The 20,118-nt window shown below is 41.5% G+C and overlaps 2 long non-coding RNA genes across 2 annotated transcripts; both read right to left on the reverse strand.

Moving 5' to 3' along the window:
* Positions 1-15,120: 15,120 nt before the first annotated feature.
* On the reverse strand, positions 15,121-15,490 carry LOC124676263. Its single transcript, XR_006993560.1, has 3 exons — positions 15,477-15,490; positions 15,293-15,378; positions 15,121-15,180 (listed from the first exon to the last, which is right to left on the reverse strand). It is a non-coding gene; the product is annotated as an uncharacterized LOC124676263 (long non-coding RNA).
* Positions 15,491-16,401: 911 nt separating this feature from the next.
* LOC124679099 lies at positions 16,402-17,969 on the reverse strand. The gene is made up of 3 exons (XR_006994802.1): positions 17,958-17,969; positions 16,746-16,837; positions 16,402-16,425 (listed from the first exon to the last, which is right to left on the reverse strand). It is a non-coding gene; the product is annotated as an uncharacterized LOC124679099 (long non-coding RNA).
* Between the last annotated feature and the right edge of the window lie 2,149 nt (positions 17,970-20,118).

Consider the following 20,118-nt stretch of genomic DNA (forward strand, 5'->3'; position numbering starts at 1 on the left):
AGTAATTGCAAGTCTATTTGTCATTATGACGTGATTTCCTGCACAAAATCCAAAAATAGAAGAGATTATACATCTTTGCATTGATTAGGCGTGGCAAGTTGAGAGGTAAACTTAGTCAATTTCTTAACTTAGCTAAGAGTTTAAACACGAGAAAATATGACGTATTTCACAGCCATCAAAAGATGAAGCCGAGATGCAGTCGTCGTCGCTATCGTCGCCGACCAGAGATTTGTGCGCCGCTAACCTGCTTGCTCACAGAGATGGAGCTCGAAATTTGGGGGGAGGGGGCGGTGAGTGGAGGAGGAGGTAGAAATAGAGGAGGGTGCGCAACGAGAGGTGGCGGAATCCTTCCCGCCCCCTTTTCGCTTTTCGCCGTTGTGTGCCGCAGCTCGCGCCGTCTCCTCCTCGTGCATCGAAAGACTCGCTTTTTTCAACAGCTCGGTGCGAGATGTGAGTGGCTTGCTAAAAACGGTCGATTCGGACGTTTCTCGCGGCAAGTCCAACAGTGCTTTAGAACCATGCTCTGCAACAATGTGGGTGAACCCAGTTAACCAAACAGATTGTTTTTTACGCCACCTATGCAAACTAATGGGAGCACATGCTACCAAACACGGCTTAAGTGAGCGGGGACACCATATCCTTATCGGCTACTCTTCGTCGACGTGCCTTGAATCAGAAATTTGCACACAGTTGCGCTCTTGTACAAAGAGGATGCATGCGACACGCCCACCATGTTTGATCAGACAACGCGCCCTACTTTTATCTTGCTGCCGGCCGGTAGGTTTCCTTCCATCCAAGATCAGATCGATCTGCAAGCATTTATGAAGAACTTTCGCAAAGCAAGCCTGCAAAAAACGGAAGGCAGTGCTTCAAGTCAATCTTGTTGGTGTAAAGATGCAAGAACGACATTCCTCTTACAGGATATGCTAGTAACACTTATAAGCTAGGGGATAATAATGCAAGATGAATCGTAGCGAGGTGATTCAATCGGCGAACAGTATTTCGATCGATCCATCCTCGCAACTCCCAAGTCTTTGAAACGACTAGTTCTTGAGTAGCCACTACGCAACGTCGTCCTCTTCCATCGCCTATAGATCCATGCCATGCATGTGGATGTGGTGATGCACTATTTCTTCTAGCTAGCTAGCTAGCATTATCCTTGCATATCTAGCTTGCCAGTCTCCATGCATGGCTCCATATGCCTATGCAAATATCGAAACCATCCTACGAATCCTAGGTGAAAGCTAGCTCAAATAGGAAGAGAAACATTTTCATTTTCATGCAAGATGCATATATGAAGTTAATTGCTAGTACCTTGTTCGGATTGGATATTTTTACCTGTGATTCAGGATTCTATTACATGGTCTAGGACGCATACACCTTCAACCTTGACTACGTTTACTTATATGTTACCAAAAAAATTAATGAAAATGTTTCTAATCTTTTTTTCAAAACAATACATACAACATTTTAGTTTATTTAATAAAATGTCTGGCAAAAATCATACATCGAAAAAACCCGAAGCCACCACTCAATGTCGTCCTCTTCCACCGCCTGTAGATCCATGACATGCATGTGGATGTGGTACTCGGAAATCCATTTTGGCTCATAGGTGTAGATGCACCTATTACTGGAAAAATATATTTCAAAATGTCTAAATTTTTTGAAAATAAATTTGGTGTGTACTTCCACATATTCTATGCCTGCACACAAAGTGTCGCGAAGAAATATTATTTTCTGTGGCCTGTGCAAAAAAGACAATTTTGATGCTCCAAAAAAGGTTTTTACGAGACATTTATTTCTATTTTTTACATAGGACACATAAATATTTTTTCCCCGCAAAACTTTCATGAGGTAACATAACATGTTCGGATGCACGATGAGAAATTTTATTCGATTTTTTTTACATTTTGAAATAAATATAAATTTTACCTTTCCTAATAGGTGTATCTACACCTTAGGTATCTACACCTATGAGCCAAAACGCCTTGTCCGGTACTGCACTATTTATTCTAGCTAGCATTATCCTTGCATATATCTAGCTTATTACCGGTCTCCATGCATGGCTCCATATGCCTGTGCAAAATATCAAAACCATCCTAAGAGAAACATTTTCCATTTCATGCAGTTGTGCCTTGTTCTGGTTGCACAGTTTTTACTTGTGAGTCGGCATTCTATAATGGGCCTAGGACGCCCCTCCTCCCCCTCTCCTCCTCCCCTCCCTCGCCGCCGCCAGGGGGCGCGGTTAGGCAAGCCTGGCCGGCGCCGGCGGCGACAGGGATTGCATCGTTCCCTCTCGTGTGGGGGTCGAGCACGGGGCACCTTCCTCGGGCCAGGGCGCGGCCCTATCGTCGGGGGCCTCGATGGCGGCGCCTAGCCTAGGCTCGGCGTCAACATGACGGACGACCTGGCGGTGGTGTGCTCTACCGGTGGCAGAGGGAGGGGTGGGGGCGGGCTGTAGGAGGAAACCCTAGGTCCCCTTCTCCTCGCCTCTCGGCGGCTGGCGGTGGAGGGCTGACGTTCGGCTGCGGCGGTGCCCAGGCGTGTGCGGTGTCTCCGGACTACGCGATCCGCTTGGTGTCTCCGGCGGCAACCATGGCCAGCCTGGGATGGTCGCCAGCGTGGGGGCCCGACCTGAATAAAGGCAGCGGTCCTAGGGTATCTCTTGGGTGAAGATGAAGACCTACCGGAGGCCTGGCCTTCATGATATGGCCGGAGTGTTGAGTTCCGGAAGGCGCCGCTGGCAAGTGTAACAGTGCTTCTATTGCCTGGAGTTTGCTGGATCGGTGGTATTCGGTCGTGCGCACCCATGCTTTTGTTCCGACCGTTTGGTCTGGAGGGAGCGGCACGAAGCTCTTTTCTGTGTTGACACCAAGTGACAGCTGATCCATGGTGAAGTCAGAAGAAGAGAATATCATGAAGACTGGATTGGAGGACTAGCTAATGGAGGTTCAAGTCTTTGCGCTGTTGAGGGCCTTGCTTGGTGTTCCGGACTTTGCAGCAGTGGTATGGAAGCGGGGGCGGCAACACATGTGAAGTTCGGAGTCTTAGCTTTCAGGGTGAAAACCCAAGGTCTAGCCTTAACTGGTTGTGCCTGGAAATGTCCTTGTTGAAGGTATTGTATTGAGAGCGGAGACTATCTTCAGGGTGAAAAACCTAAGATCTTTGATCGAACGACGACGGCGCTGGTGCACTGTTTCCTTTTTGGAGACGTCGTTTTTGAAGAGTCTAAATTTCAGGTGTTATCTTGGTGGTGGTTGTATTACTGTTGCTAGGGCTGGGATACTGTAGCGGAACTTTTATTCCTTAGTTTTCTTTTTCTCTTTTTTGACTGTGTGTATCCGTAATATTTTAGGGCATTACGTTGTTGCAGAGACTAGGTGTAATTGTTATGTTTATTCCCTTTATCAAAAAAAAAAAATGGGCCTAGGATGCACACACCTTCAACCGTTACTGGTTTACGTATATACTATTACCAAAAATATTTTCATGAAAATGTTTCTAATCTGCTGGACAGTTTGAAAAATCTAAAATTTGGGAGTTATCATATTTCAAAGTTCAAACATGTTAGCGTGTATATTTTATAAAGCATAACGTATTCAAAAATGGAAGACTACCACACGAGAAACCTTTGGTTTGCGAAACAATGTTAGCAGCAGATGTCCCGACCGACAGTTGAGAAACCGTTTAATCTCCTGGCACTAACGTGAAATGTTGATTGATTATTGCCATGGCCTACTCTCCTGAATCTCTCGGGCCACACCCCCTTGAAAAAAGGCACAATGCTATGTTGGTGCATGCATGATACTGCGTCGATCGATCATTTGCCGCCTAGCTCCTTTTCTTCTTTTATCTTCTCAGCTTATCATTGAAACGAGAAGCTTTCCCCTGAAACATGGTGTAACTTTTTCCGCTCCCTGCACTGCCTATGGATCTATATATGATGGTGCAGCAGTACGCAGCACTAAAAGCTTGCGATTTGGGGGCGAATATTTAAAAAAAAACATGTTACATATGAACCTCTGTCTTCTGAAAAATTGTAAAAATCACCTACAAGCTGTGATCAACTATATATGTAACATATGGGTATCAACTTGTTATTGTACCAAAAGTCGCGTGTTCGTATATACCAAAAGATTTAGAAATATGTTCTTTGTGAAGTTTCGAAAAATATGCTTTTCTTTTTGAAAAGGGAAAAGCCCCATACTCTGCATCGATCGATGCGTATAGCCCTTTTATTTTATTATTTCAGTTTGGTTCACATAATAGTACAAATCATGGATAAAAATTGACTATATGTGCCTATGTTCTGGAACTCACCTTTGATTTTGGGTGCATATGCTCCTGCCACCGGAAAAAAAAAACTTAAAATATCAAAATAAAAATCTGAGCTAAATATTTCGCGCTTACGTCTCCGACATTCTATGTGTGCACGCTAAACGAACACTTTTTGGTGTCAAAAGGATAAAGAAATTCCTCGTAAAGAGCTTTTTAAGCACCAAATTTTATCTTTTTACACACAACACAAAAGATATCGGTTTTTCGTGAAACAACTATGTGAGCACATAAAACAAGGAGATGTACAAGTGAACCTTTATCTAGTAATTTTTTGACATTTTGAAATAAGTTTAAAACTCATTTGAAAACCATGAGCATATGATCCTGGGTGCCAAAACGCTTCATTTGTCCCCCATGTTCTTTTATGTTCCTTTGATAGCACTTAAGCAAGAGTAAATGTGTGTTGATGTATTCTCAACATCCCGTATCGTTGTTCGTTTTAGAATAAGTTTGCGATTGCTGAACTTTGATGTGCTACTGTATACAATTTTACAAGATATGTACGCTTCAATGTACTTAAATAGATATGGATGTGTAAAAGATTCAATTGTCCAACAACATGTGCTGATATTTTCAAATAACACACCCAAACATGTACTGTTCTGATTGAACATATTACTGGCAATTATAGGTGCGTACTGTTAGTAACCGAAAGCTGAGCTTGCCGTAACAGTAGCTCACAGTGTTTGCATATGCTCGCAGAGAACACGAAGGTACAGAGGCAAGCTCATGTTCAGAGCAGTGAGCAGCTACGGCATGTCGTAGAGTGTTCTTGGCAAGTTGACATCTCACTCTCATCTCGATCGAGCTAGCAGAAGAAGAAAAGGTACAGGGTTTCTCTTGCCTTTTTCTTGTGCGGTTGTCATGGCACATGGCTTGCCTTCTCTTTTCACACACATTTTTCTCTCATCGAACTGAGTAGCTACGCATCGAGCCATTACGTGCTACCAACAAGCTCCAATTATTGTCCTAACGAGAAGATTGGGCAGGCAAAGCATTTGTTCCTTGCCAAAGGAAAAGTTAGCAACAATACTAGTAGTAGCCGCCATCTCCCTGTAGACCGTAGTAGTAGCTTCTCTTGCCATACTTGTGCTTTGATTTCTTGTAGTGAATCACTGCATACACCACTGTTTACTCGCAGTTCACAAAAACAAGATGGTATGGACATCGGTTTGGTCAAACCTTTAACAACTTTGACTACCAATGTTTAACATGTAGTTTGGTTGGATGTGGTAAAGTCTTATGTATGAATTTGTCTCGAACATAATAATTAATAATACACAGTAACAATTTTACTAGGTTCTGTAATTATATTGCAATAGAAATCAATTGTCTAACTTATATTTTGGAGATCAAGTCGGTGTCCAAAACGAGAGGTACCGGCTGGCTTTGCTTAATGACTTGCCTTGTTACAAATCTTGACTCTTGAGCACATGTAATTCTGCAATCCAATATAAAGCTACCGGCTTAGCATTGTAGAAGTGATTTGATGGTGGCTCAGGATTGTGACTTGTGACAATTTACACTCTCATAAAACAACACTATGGAATCAATACACTACCCCTAACCTGAAGAATAACAATGATCATACTTGAGAACCAACATGAGGTTGGGTGGTTAGGAGGGTGGTTGTACCCCCAGCCCACCAGAGTTCAAACCCCAGGTTTGACATCTGTGTGTCTCATAAAGGCGGAATATTCATTCAGTGGGAGGCGACGTTCCCGTCGACAGCGAGGCGCATGTGGTGACTTCGTCAATTTCAAGATCCGATCCGCCGGCTCAGTCTTCTGGAGATGCTCATAGGGGTAGGGGTGTGCGTGTGTGCGTTCATAGGGGTGAGTGTATGCGCGTGTATGTGAGCGTCTGCGTTAGTACTGTGTTTCTCAAAAAAAAAAAACAATGATCATACTTAAAATTACAATTATTACAAATTATGTACCATGTAGACATATCCAAATTTTGTCAGATGGCACCTTGTTTTTTTATAGTCTACTCATTGTACTAATACTAATATTAGGACACCTGCTAAGAAATGGGGAGTCTAGGAGAAGGATAAGGTTGGACAAGAAAAGCCAATTGATGTAGTAGTCATATTCAATTGCCTGATCTTTTTTTTTTTTGCTCGTCACACTGTTTAGTATATCTTGGGAGATGAATTTTCTAGAAGTCAACTGGTTTGAATTAAACAAATATGTCAGGAGTGAGGTCAACTTCAAATACCTATACATTCTTGGCTTTTTCCAAAAAAAAAAGTATTAAGCTTCATGTCTATTCATGGGACCAAAGGAAATATTATATGGTAGTGTGCTATAGTAAATTAGTATGATTGTGCATTTCGTTGGGACAAAGAAGAAGAAGAGTCTTAACTCTTAAGAGGTAAGGTCAGGTTATACAGATTGCATCTGGTCACTAGCTGGTGGGGACCAGGGTGATTTTAAGTACATTGAGTAGAATGAAAAAAAACGATGGAGAACCAAATTTTGTTTGCCTATTATCATAAGACGAGTTAGAGAAAACTAGGAGTTGAGAATATCAAATACGGTTTCCTTTAACTTTCCAGTTGAGAGAGTACAAGAGACCTTCACAGCAAATGATGAATTAATCAACGTACTACTATCTAATCAGCTATATATATAGTCCGAAAGCTTGATCGTCACCATCGATCTATCACATAATTCCGTTTACCGATCTACTCAGAGATTTAGGTTTTGAGATACCTATTGTAAGAAATTAAACATGCATATAGTCATACCTTGCAATAATGATAATTAAGTCGTACATTGCATTTCTACACATGTAACTGGACAATGATAGAAACAATATGATAAGTAGTACAGTTCTGCCAGATCAGACGAAGGATGCAGATGTGGAGCAAAGATTTTCCTGTGGAGCAACAGAGACGTGAGAGAGAGAGAGGAGGAGGCTTGAATGCATACTAGATTTAGATGTGCGCCTTGGCGCACGACCCCGTGAAATTCCAGCTGATTTACACATTGTATAACAACAATAAAAATTAGGTGAAAAATGCTAATATATGTAAATTTGAATGACCCAGTTCAAAGTCATTATCTCGTGAAGTTGAACACTGACTAAGCATTGGGCGGTATAGTGGAACCAAATGCATACACGAGTAAGGTTTGCATGACGGAAATCACAATCTAATTCTCACAAGTACAAAATGCAATAAGTTCATAACTGCCTATTAGATAGCACTTTGCTAGGTGACTAAGCTACAACCATGAACCGGTGGTCCATAGGAATGAGAAAATTCTGGGAAAAGGCCTTTGCTGGGAAAAGGCAAGCACCATTTGTTTTTCTTCTGCTAGAAATCCAGAATACCATAATTTCAGAAAAGGGCTCTGTCTAAAGATGCAAATCTGAAGGGAACACAACTGATCACATGAAGCCATAGCTGCAAGGCATGAAGGTATGCAATTAGAGTGAGCACATATTAAATTGAGAGGCCTATAAATTTTATTTAGGCAATAAAAAAATCGTAAGACGAAGCAGGTGAGTAAAAGTAGATAAGATCTTCGAATAAGCCCAATGAAGTCCTTGCTGATCACAACACTCACAAATAAGAAAAAAAATATGTAAGATAACATGAAAAATCTCTAGAAAATAGGCACTGAAGCAATAAGAACATTTGATAAAATGTTCATGTAACCACATTATACGAACTTTTCGTATGATAGGATAGAATAGCAAGTAGGAAATGATTTATAGAAAATCATAAGGCGAGAATTAACCACAACAGATCAATACATGGAAGCTAAGTACTATACACAATATGAGAAACTGGAAACAATCTAACGTAACATAAATTGCGTGTCATACTCCTCAGCTGAAATGATGTACTTTAATAATGTTTCTTAAGCTAATCAATCATTAAAATGTTGTTTCTTTGTGGTCAATATTGAAGACCCATAATTATGGTTAAAGGGCAGTGCTTAGCATATCAGTATTTCCATGGTAGCAGGACAAGAGCATCATTGTCCAGGGAAGCCGCTTTATATTGAGCAAGGACATGGCAAGTATCCCATGCTTGGTATTCCTTGCTACATTGGGAGATCCTTCTTTTCTAGTTGATAAACAATAGTAAGTATAATGAAAATATGACTCAGAATTCCTCAAAATGAATCGTATACAACAGAGGTTCAAAGTAGTGCATTGTTTATAGAAAAAGGAGAAACTAAATGAAAATTCCCACAATATTGTATATTCAAATGGGTAAAATATAATACCTGAACCGACACCAGCCTAAATATCTCATGTGAAGTTTTTATGAGACATTTATCTCTGTTCTACTTGGTCATGATCAGTGCAAAATTGATATTCACAATAAATATGATACCACGGATCTGAAGCCACCAACAAAGGTCATCACTACTGTAAGTTCTGAACATACCCATTCTCTCCATGACATCTCCATGACACCAATTAAGACAAGCTTCCTTAGTCTTTAATTCAAGGTATAACCCTGAAAGGAACAAAAAAACAATCGAGGGATTTAATAATTGGGCAGAAGGATCTAGGTAAACAAATGAGGAGCATCATAAAAAAATACTATGCAAAAGGCAAACGGAAATGCTGACATATAGCAAAGACCATCACTTTATTTGTTTTGACAAAAAATTAAGTAATCCACAGAACAGAACCTAGAGCGGCAATATGTGTGTTGGATGGACCCGAGCACAAGTTGATACTACTAATGGTACTCGGTAAGTTATTTGGGTGTGAAGCGTGATATGAACTGTTTCAAGAAAGGCGAGATAAGAAAAACACATGTGAGAACCTCCAAACCAATAGATATATGCACTAAGGCTGTGTCAACACAGACTGTTGAGAATGCATAACCATCCTCTGTTCTGAATACAAAAGTTTCACTTTCTGCAAGCATAACCTAGACGATAAGAGGGGAGAATGGTGGAAATGAATAAAGGCTAGGCATAGAAAAAAGTTTCCGACTGCGGTACTTTCCTTTCTTTAAGTGACGTATAAATGACACCTCTTCCACCTTTTTATCTATTCTAAATTAAATTCAGGCTATTAAATTCGTAGACATATGAAATTCCATAACAATGATAGGAAGCCCTATACAACAAAGTTCAGTTCTTGCTATGCCAAACCATTCTAGTTCTAATAGACTATCACCTTATTAACCCTTAATTATTTTGAGCTAAACAAATTGGCATATGACTGTGCATATTACCACTTCATTATTTGTTTCAGCATCATATACCACTAGAAGATTCAATGCGACAAGCTGAAATATGTAGACTAAGTAAAATTCATTTACCTGCTTCAGAAACACATGTGCACTAGTGCAATTCACTAAGCTTGATTTTGAATAATACATGAATAGGAAATCCCTACAATGAAGACATCATAATCAAGCCATCGGACACATGGTCCGGACGTTCGGTGCGTGTAGTTCAATGTCATCTTTTCTCGTCTCAGTCACTTCTCTCATCTCTTGATGAATCTGTAAAAAGCTCAGAATGTTGAATTTAAATCTTACAACCAATATGTGATGCATGTCTCCAACAATACAGAACAAATTATCTTTTTCTGGAATTTGTCTCATATATTTTACCAAAGATAGCTTGCACAGGAAAGTCACACATTGTAGCTAATTGACTGGAGGGAGTTCAATAACAACTATACTGGCACTCAATTTTGGGTTCTCTTCTACTTGACGCAAGTTTTCTTTCTACTAAGGGTTCACAAAGTGAGCTCCCACTTATTGGGGAAAATGTATTATTAATGGAAATTTGAAGCGTACATAGAAGAAATGCCAGGAATGACATTGACTAAAACAAACCTTTCCATGGCCCATTATAAGGTTTATTCCTCAAACTTATTTTAAGATAGACATAACATGATTCCCCTTCGTCCTTAGCCACAATGGTTACCAGCTACAGGGAAACAATATAGAGTTAATTCCAAACATGGCAATAACACACGGTGTTGAATGGAAGCACTGAGATGCCATAAAATTGCCTTGCTACACTGCTTTGCTATCAGATCAGATTTTTAACAGGATTGACAATGTTGTTAGAAGTGGACATTAAATATTACCAAAGGTAACAGATAAACTAATACTCTCTCACGTATGTGATTTCCAGTAAATACCAAGGAAACATAGAGAAAAGCACAAATGCATTATTTTGGATTGTTTGCTTTATTTTACTGCATTAAGATCATGTGTTCCACATATAGGTATTCCTCTCCCAGGTAATATTTCTAGAGGTACAATAAACTATCCATTTAGATGAAGGAAATCTATTATCATTGCAGCATTAACGTATTTTACCAAACAATTCCACGGAAAGCGACTGCCCTGGATGTCTCTTTTTTAACACGTTGCATAATTCTTTTAAAAAACATTAGAAATTCTTCTACTGGATTTATTATGGGAGTCTGATTGTTTTCACGTGATTTATAAAAGAAAAAGATAGTGCAGGTTGTATAAGCACAGTATCACCATCCAGTTTAACTAATATTTCCAAATGATGGGGGATAAATCAAAACATTAAGAGGAAAGAATCTCCTGTAATTCTTGAAAATTAGCATGTAGTAAAATAAAAATGTCTCAATAGGCTTGGCAGGGAGATCACATATAAAATTTCCAATTTTACAAAATCATTACGTTGCAGATCGTGGCATTTTATCCCTCGCCATTTCTCTACCCAGCTCTCATCTGTCTCGGTCTCTCCTCACAATCCCCATCTTCCTACCAATAATGTAACACCATCACACAGTCAAAATTCTCAAATACAAGGATACACAAAGCGAACGTATAGTAAAGCGGCAAGAATAAGCTAAAGAACGGCTAATAATTTACTAATGATATATATATATATATATATATATATATATATAGAGACGCGCTATTTGACTCCCTGGGTGTAGAATATTATTCTGCTCCCCACCGGTCTGCCCACCCGCACGCATCCGTCCTGGCTCCACCGACCCGCGCGTCTGCACCAGTTTCCATCCGCCCGCGCCCGCCCGGGCGACACAAAAATACGTCGCGTGCTCGAACTCGCTCCGCGCCTGGTTCCTGCAGAGTCAACCGTCCGCTCGACTTTTCAGCTACATAATATTCTAATGCATAGTGCAGCATAAGATTCCTTGCATGCGACGTAAGAAAACAAACCAAGCCAACCCGTGTACGATGAGTGATTATAAAGTATCGATGTAAGAGAAAAACCTAGCTAAGAAAATCTGCTAACGGACACAGGAACATTGTCGACTAATTGAATTTGTACTCCATGATAAAAGTCAAGATTACACCGTAATAAAGCTACAGTACTGTAAGAAATTTCTGAGGCTGACTTGAAAATTTAATAGAAAAGATTATACAATAATAAAGTCGGCAGGTTCTTATGTGCCCGTGAGAAAATATATTAGTAGTCAATCTTCCAAATTGAACATAATTAAAGATTTTCTTATAACAACGTAAAGTTTAATGCCGACGATAATTATTGCAGCATTAGGTGCACAGTCTAATCGTTACTTAAGAGTGCACTGATAACGTCCTAAAATATATTGCAAATGTGCACATTATCACAAATCAAAGAAGCTATCAACATGGTGATCATTGCACATAAGAACCGTGCCCGTTGAACCAATAATACCATGTAATGCAAATAAAATATCAATATGGTCTTCTAATCTAATTTCTAATTTTTAAAGATGAATGACAAATGTGTACAAATATACTTTATTACATAGCAGGATCGTATAATTATGTTCCTGAACCATCTCCGGAAATTTTTCATAGGCATCTCATTAGTCAGAGAAGTCCCAAATAATCAAATGCCACAAGGTCTGCACAGCATTGCTAGCAGCTCAGCATGGCTTTTGGTGGCTCAGCATTACCATCTTTTTAATTCTGGAAATTCAGTGTACTTGTCATAATTGTTTGCAAAACTGGTCTCTCTCGAGCTTCGTAATCTTCAAACAACGAGATGATTTGCAACTTCTGCTTCTATTGATAGCATGTTTCGTAATAGAGAAGACAATTCAACAATATCAAATAACACAGACAGACATGCCACAAGAATGTGCCTGCAATCTTAAGACGGCCCAAGCATCTGCATGTCGAGAAGCAAACAAACTATTAGGCACAAGCAGAACATGCTCTATAATTCTCGATATAGGAAACTCAAGAATAATGTTTTCACTGGCAACATTGAGTTGCTTGACGAAAAATAGAGCATAGAGCCTCGTCCTACCAAATAATACATACCCACTTTTATTAAAGAGCCATTGGAATCGACTAAACTGATTAATCCCAAAATCGAACCCTTCGTTAAAATTGTTGAAACCGGCGAGGCAGCCCAGCACATGTATCTCTTCCTATTTAGGTGTGCGGACAACTGTACTCTATCTCTACACATACCCACTTTTGAAGAAAAAACAGAAATAACATTAGGGGTAACATATGATTTTCTCTTGCGCCGAATCCATCCGCCGCCCGCCCAAATAGACATGGAATCGTCTAAGTTTCAGAATATTGTCTCGCTTGTAGCTATTGTCCTATTGCCAAAATGAAAAATGATGGTATGCTTCTGTGAAGAATCAAAGCCTGAACAGTAGACATAACATATGTTTATTTCAAGAATTTTCCACAGATGCTCAATGTAAGCTTAGAAACCCCACAAACAGGATTTTTTTGTTTGTTTCAGTAATAAGTGACTGTTGTATGTATGACAAGAAGGAAACAAAATCAACAACACATTCCACGAAGGATAAGAAGTTATTCCGTGGCGACATGCAGAAGGTGAGCCTAGCTTTGCTTTTCTTTTTACATGAAAAGCTGCATACCTAGTATCAATGTAAGAAGAAAACCAAGCCATTTAAAATATGAAGCTAGCTACTCCTTTTGCTGGAACACCTAAAAAGACTACAATAATTTAGCACTGCAGTAGGTATAAAATATGCTATTATACAAGAGCTAGCCACTTTTTTTTCTTTTGTGGGGAGAGAGCTAGCTATTCCGGAACTACTAAATTCAGCATACAATTAATTGATAAGTTTCTTGTCCTCAACAAATGTAAGAAAAAAATTGATAGGCTTGTAAAGCTACACACAAACTATAGAGAGCTAGACTGAGGCTTGTACACACGAAGAAATTTTTTGATTTAAATGGTGTGGATAACTGTGCAGGCCAATGCAATGTATGAGAAGATGGTCTTAAAGCTAAAGGCAGCTGGGCGTGGAGCTGCCGGATTGCAACACCATGCACAAGGAGAAGCTGATGACATCATTCGTCAATCCAAAGCTGGGTACATTAAAATCATGGAAACACCAATCCCATCTACATGCAGAATCACCACCCATGCTCATGACGGTGGGCGTCGATCTGTAAGATACCAGAATAACACAGACAAGCTAATCAGTGGTAGCTAAGATCAAACTATGACGATATGGTCTACACATACTGGTGCTTTAACCTCCACTCTACATGGTTGCTTGGGTCTAGCAATGATCTTGCTGTGACCAATGATAACAAGGTTGTTATTGCCGCACACATCTCTAACATAAATCAAATACTCAAGGTAAAAACGGCAAGTACTTGTATAAAACATAGATTTACTTTACCTCTACTGAACAAGTAGTATCATTGTGAAGATCAAATTGACAGGTAAATATTTCGGTTTTCAATAAATAAAATCAGAACAGGTCTATGCACGTGAATAGGAACTAAATTTCTCAAGCTCCTCAACCTGCATACAATGGCCTGCCAAACAAGTGAAGCTTCTATTCAGAGCAATGCACAGGTGAGCCATGGAACATCGTGTGCAGTCGTTGTCTGCAGCTTCCGTGGCTAATCTAATTTGGACTTTTGGGGACCAATTTCTTAGCATAAAACAAATACTTTTTTTTACTACAGATCCCACCCACCAGATCTGACAATATGTGCAGCACGATAGAGGAGAAAGAAAGAATCAAGTGCCACAGCATACATTGAGATCGAAGCGCACCTGGGTGCTACGCCCGTGGCAGTGCCGGGACAGCTCCCGCTCTCCACGACGCCGATGCAAGCGCGACGCCGCTGTCAGCCACCGCACGCCGCGCTGCCCGAAAGCGATGCAACACTCCCCACGCGGCGAAGTCCACCACGGCAATACGGCAGCGCGCGGGAACAGCCGCAGACGGCAGCGGGGGGCTCGGGCCAGCGGCGCTGGTGGTCGTTCCTTCAATCGCCAGGGAGGATCGCAGGCCATGCCCCATACGCCCGCGTGGTCCAGGAACTGAAGCCGACTCGACGCCGCCGAGGATAGCCGATGCCCGCCGCAATCAGCAGCTGCAGCCCTAGCCGACCGCTGCAATTCCAGCTGCAGCCGCTCGCTGCTCGCCGCCCGCCGCCGGCCGTCGGCCGCACGACGCCTCCGCCTGCCACAAATCAGAACCGCACGCACGATTAAATTGACGGATGGGGGCGTAGCTCTCAGACCCCACGACCAGAAAAGGCAAGAAACCGTCAATTGTAAAAAAAGAAAATATTAGTTGGGGGCCGGTAGGATCAATTCGGTTCGGCACACGCCCAACTCGCTTGGTGGAGGCTGACTGGCTCGTCCGGCTGGGTCAAACGACCGGGGTGCAGAATAAGTTATTATGCACCCAGGGTATCTAATAGAGTTTCTCTATATATATATATATATATATATATATATAGATATCAATACATCAAATATAGCTCTAGGATTTATAACCAAACATCACTGGGAATTCAATGTTCAATTCTTCATTACCTAAGAAGTCCGTGGAAGCACCTTTCCCATCAAAATGGGCATAAATCTCCATCCTTAAATGTTCTCTGAGAAGTACCTATAATTCAAGATCAAAAAACAAATTTCTATTATGAGTCTCCACCGCATTATGATCTGAAAGGTCTAGCATAATTGCACTGATGTAGAGAATATAAAAAGAGGATGAATACCTTATGTGCACATTCTAAAAAAATATTCCCTCATCCAAAAAGGTTTACACAACATTTGAAGAGGCAAATTCTCTAGCAGACCAAAACTACATATCACAAAGATATTGCAATTAAAGAAATATGACAATTACATCAATATGTCAGACTACTCAGCACACAAAAACTTCAAGAGATAATTTCTCACACATATTCTCGGCGTCCTCGTCGGCCAAGACATTGATAAGTCACAGGCACTTTTTTTTTGCTTAAACTTTCTGGTGCCTCCTGCCTAGTTGAACCAAACAAAAAGAGCAACAAGTTTATTGTTAATAAAAAGGATAGAAGTACAAATCTCTCTTCTTTAATTGCTGGTAACCACATGCTTTTTGGATATCTAGAAGAAGCACCTTTGCCTAAGAGTTTGTAAGACTTTCATGCATTCCAATTTCTCTAAGAATGGAGACAAATGGAAGATATAGACTTGGAAGTTCAAAAGCAAAAGGTGACATGTTGATAGTCAGACAAGCAAAAAGTGATTTTGCTGCTATTAAGCGAGTACCATTTTCCAGCTGGTATAAATGCCAGCTTCTGCAGTTCTATTTTTCGGCAAAGAAGACGAAACAATAAAAAAACAGTTTAGAGTAATGGCGGATCTATTTCAAAAAGAAGCAAAAACTCATTGCACCTTTCCCCTGCCTTTCCCTTATGTGATATGGCATAGCAAAGAAGAGAGGGCTCAAGGGAATATCTCAGTAAGTTCATTTTTAACGATATCGGCTTTATTGTTATGACTTATGAGATGACTTCTAATATCATTATTAGCATTATGGTTTGCAAATAGCTAGATGGAGCATAAATAGAGACTAATCTTATCAAGGATTTTCATCAAACACCTTCTATGTAAAGATAAAAATGGATCTGTACAAACCAAGATGAGACGTTCCAGGGGTTAAATCAAAGAGGGGGAGAGGAGCAGTTCACCTTGAGGAAGGTTGCTGTGTGTGTGTGTGTGTGTGAGAGAGAGAGAGAGAGAGAGAGAGAGAGAGAGAGAGAGCATGTACCTGCCAGACAAAGTAGAGGCGGAGGGGCATGACCATTAGCTGCTGGCCAGCAGTAGCTCCTGCTCCTGCAGCTGCTGTTGAGCTCTGCTTCTCCTGGACACCACCACACAGAGGTCAAGAGCTTGTAGGGGATGGGATGAGGGAAGGGCCTAACGGACTAACAATTCAAAGCCAATGTTACACTCATCAGGCAAACTAGTGACCATACCAGATGAACCTCTAACTATGCAGCAGATTAATATTAATAAATCTGCACATATATTTCAACTTTCATGTCAGCATGTGCATTAGCAAATCTAAACTTGACCTGACAACTTGTAGGAAACCCCAGTCTTCATTTCCTCAAAACATCAACATACATGGTAACATTACACTGATGATATGCACATGGACAGTAAGCATTGCATGAGTACCTTGTCGTTTTCCAAATCCAAGGGTTGTAAGCTTCTCCATTAGTTGTTGGAGGGCATTAGCCATTAGGTGATCTTATCTCGCTTGTATGCTCCTGACACAAAATTTATAGATATGAGCACAATGCCGCGAGATATAATTTCTAAAATATTCATTAGAAAATAATCCAGCAAACAATATGGAAAAGCAAATAAGGAAGATGACATTTGTTCCCAGTTGTATTATTAAGGGGATAATTTCCAAAATACAATTGCTCGTTGAGTAGGTCATCGAGCCACAACGGCTGCTCCTCGATGACACTCTCAGACAATGTGCGCTAGTGGTGCCCATGGCTGTGGCCATGCCCGAAGCGGTAGACCGGGCCGCAACAGCGCCTGCTTCTGGAGCTTTAGATTCGCCATCATCATTTGCCCGATCAAACACAACAAATAGCACATCTGTCTAACTCAAGATTATAGCAAATTCAACACTAAACTACCACGAGCTTGCATCGAACCGAGGGGACCCAATTCATAGCTCAGCCCACAGATCTCAGCAGATGCTATAGTTCCTGACACGCACAAACATAGAATAGCATTTACTATAGAGCTTGCTCACCATGTCTCGCTACATCGACTGTCAAGCACCAATTCAAATCTACGCATCCAAGCTCCGCCTCATGCGACATCAACATCACTAAAGTTAACTGACAGCAGCTTAAACTACATGTAAATGATGTCATGTACAATCTTGGTAAAGAAATGAACATACCACATATTTTCCACTCACCCCAGCCATGCAGTGTATTAGATACCAAGGTGCCATAATTTAATTATTCTAAATTGCTAGAAAACCCAGTTTATAAGCTAGCAACAACTACCCTGGAATCTTGTAATATTTCGGTTTGAATCTTGTACCCTGGAAATTTGTTATACTCGCCAGCAAGGGTATTAGTTTAGCTTAACCGTAGACTCCATTTTTACTACACCTATTGTTTAGAAGATCCTTCTCCTTCTCAAACCGCTGGAATTAAATTGACCAAGGTGAGCAGTAATACAATCAAAGATATGGCTGACACAAAACAACTTTAAAGGATATAGATTTAGATTATTTTTGGTCACAAATAACGCAAAGAAGCATGGCACCTATATGATTATTTTACTATGCAGTAGAAGTTAAAAAAAAATTAGAAATACCAGCCAATGAAAATAAATGAGCTTATGTACCCAAGGTACCTCAATTGCAGCTATCTCCAGGGAGAGCCTGTTTTTTTCTTATTCCAAGAATTTTGAAGGCTAACAACTCAAGCCTGCACATGCATGTACTAAGATTAAATTTACCTCACAAGTCATAACTACATTTTCTTGGCATGGCAAGCAACCATAGTATTTCCTACTGAAAGTGAAGATTGCAAGAACCCTGGGAAGAGCATCGTAATTTTTATGACAGTTGAAGCTGCAATCGGCAATCATGAAAAAAATATCAGAGAAGTACAATAAAATCATGGAAACAAAATTTAGCTGCTTGTGTTCTTAATTTCAGCTTTAAAATTTTCATTTGAAATCAATCACCACCATGAGTTCACGTCCAAAGCACTATAAAGGAATTCATTAGAAGCTTCTCCCATCGACGATTGTCTCAAAAAGCCTAGCATAAATAACGCATCTGTTTAGACAATAATAGCTTGCCTAGAAAAGTCACAAAATCAAGAGGCAATATAGTGTACATGTAAGTCAGATAGTTTGAGCCAATTTTCAGAAAATAAAATTAATCGAGGGGAATGAATATCACATAGGTCAATCTTCCCCTCCATCCCGCTTTTGCTTTCATGAAATAACCTGTGGGCATAAATAAAACGAAATAAACAAACAAAGATAGAATTGGACAAATCTGTAGAAACAATTGCACACCTCTCTCTTCAAATAGTGTTTTCCAAGTGGAGATGGCCAATCACCAGCAAATCTTAAAATCCTCCTGTCTGACTCATGAGAAAACATTAAGACGTGAAAAATCTTCAAATGATAGGAGATGTGCAGGGCGTACGTCGACACACGGCGAGCGGCAGCTGTGCGAGCGGTGGTGGACTATGCTGCTCCTGCTAGTAGGAGATGTGCAAGGAGGATGAAGCTCAATAGCGGCAACACACTACAGGCGGCATCTATATGCGAGCGGCGGCCTATCCTGCTCCGGCCGGCCACCAGCCGATCATCCGGCGGCCATCCAGCCAGCTGCGACCCCTTTCCACGAGAGGAGACAGATCAAGAGAAAAAGAGGGGTTCGTACCTGAAATTCGCTTGGGAGTTGAGGTGCAGAGATAGGTCTAGAGGATGCCGATCTCGAGCCGCTCCTTGACGACGCTGCCTCCTCTCTCTCTCTCTCTCCGCATCAGCCTGGATCCTTGGTGATGCATCCTTCTCTCTCTCCTGCATCAGCCGCCGGCGCTGCTGCTACTCGCGAGAGAATGGGCAGGATGGGAAGGGGCGCTCTGGGATGGGAGCTCGTGGCGTGGAAGCAGGGGCGGAGGACGGCTGCGGGGATTTGGGAGAAAGGGGAAGTCGAGCCAGAGCTCGGGACGCATGGCGGCGTCCCGCGCGAAGACGACCACGTCCTCCGTAACCCCGGCGGCCTCCGTCCCACTCCAGTCTTCTTCCGGGGGCAGTAGAGAGGAGGCGATCTTGGCGAGATCCGCGACGGCCTGGCGGCCCGGGAGCCGCGCGAGCCCGCGATGGCGCTGGGGCAGAGGAGGAGGCGGGGTGCGGCGGCGATGGGGCAGAGGAGGAGGCGGGGTGCGGCGGCGATGGGGCAGAGGAGGAGGCGGAGCTCGGGTGGCGGCGAGATTTAGCGAGCGAGGGGCGCGAGCAGAGAGGACGACGCGCCAACGCCGGGCCGGGTGGGCTTCACATGACCCATGGATAAAAAACGGGTTCGCGCGAGGGCCTCGTCCTGAACTACTCCACCAGTCAAAAAATGGACGGATGAGATCCACCACCAAACAAGATCCAACGGCTACGAGCCTCAAATCGCTGTGAGGTCCCCTATGGGGGCATCATATACAACGTTAGATGTCTCTTTGCTTTTAATCATGAAGCCTATACGCAGTCTGTACAGGGTGGCTGCTGGGGCCAAAACAGTTATTGAGCTGAACCCAATACTTCTCCCCTTTCACCAATCTTTGACGGCAGGTGTGGCTGCCCACACCAATTTTTTGCCCTGCCACTCCAACAATATGACATCATTGAAAATTTCGACTCAGTGGAGTACAATTATTGCCCCTTCAGATTTAGATGGAATCTGGAACTTAGGTAGGAGTACAGATAAATTCAACTTCTAATTTTCGAAAATCTTAAGTTTCAAAAATTACGAAAAACATGTCAAATTTTTTTTTGAAGGAGAAAA

The sequence above is a fragment of the Lolium rigidum genome, chromosome 7 (genome assembly GCF_022539505.1).
Source record: "Lolium rigidum isolate FL_2022 chromosome 7, APGP_CSIRO_Lrig_0.1, whole genome shotgun sequence".
Classification (NCBI taxonomy): domain Eukaryota; kingdom Viridiplantae; phylum Streptophyta; class Magnoliopsida; order Poales; family Poaceae; genus Lolium; species Lolium rigidum.